Raw genomic sequence first — 490 nt, 5'->3', positions numbered from 1 at the left:
TTTCTTGGAGAGCCTATAGCAACCAATCGACTTCCTCCTTTCATTTATCTCACACAAGGCCCCTGAGATCTTCGGACGTGGACGTGTGTGCCGTGAACATCGCCCTTGTGTGTTCGTCAGGCACTGCGCCTATAACAATGAGTGCGCCGGACACAAGAGGGGGCAATGAGATTCTTGTTTCATTCTGCTAGTACTGAGATGATTGGTTGTCCTTTTTTCCTATAGTACCCATAGCAACCAATCAGATTCTGCTAGTACTGGGCTAAGTGGTTGTCCTCTCTCCTTATAGAACCCATAGCAACCAATCATGTTCATGTTTCATTCTGCTAGTACTGAGCTGATTGGTTGTCCTTTCTTCTTATAGAGCCCATAGCAACCAATCAGATTCCAGCTCTTAACTAATATAAAGCTGCGTCCCCATTGGTTGCCATGGACAGAGGGCCGTTGTTTTCCTCACGTTACACTCCTGATAGTTATTGGCAGCGAGTAA

The sequence above is a fragment of the Dendropsophus ebraccatus genome, chromosome 10, assembly GCF_027789765.1.
Source record: "Dendropsophus ebraccatus isolate aDenEbr1 chromosome 10, aDenEbr1.pat, whole genome shotgun sequence".
Taxonomy (NCBI): Eukaryota; Metazoa; Chordata; class Amphibia; order Anura; family Hylidae; genus Dendropsophus; species Dendropsophus ebraccatus.
This window is presented reverse-complemented; position numbering follows the sequence as displayed.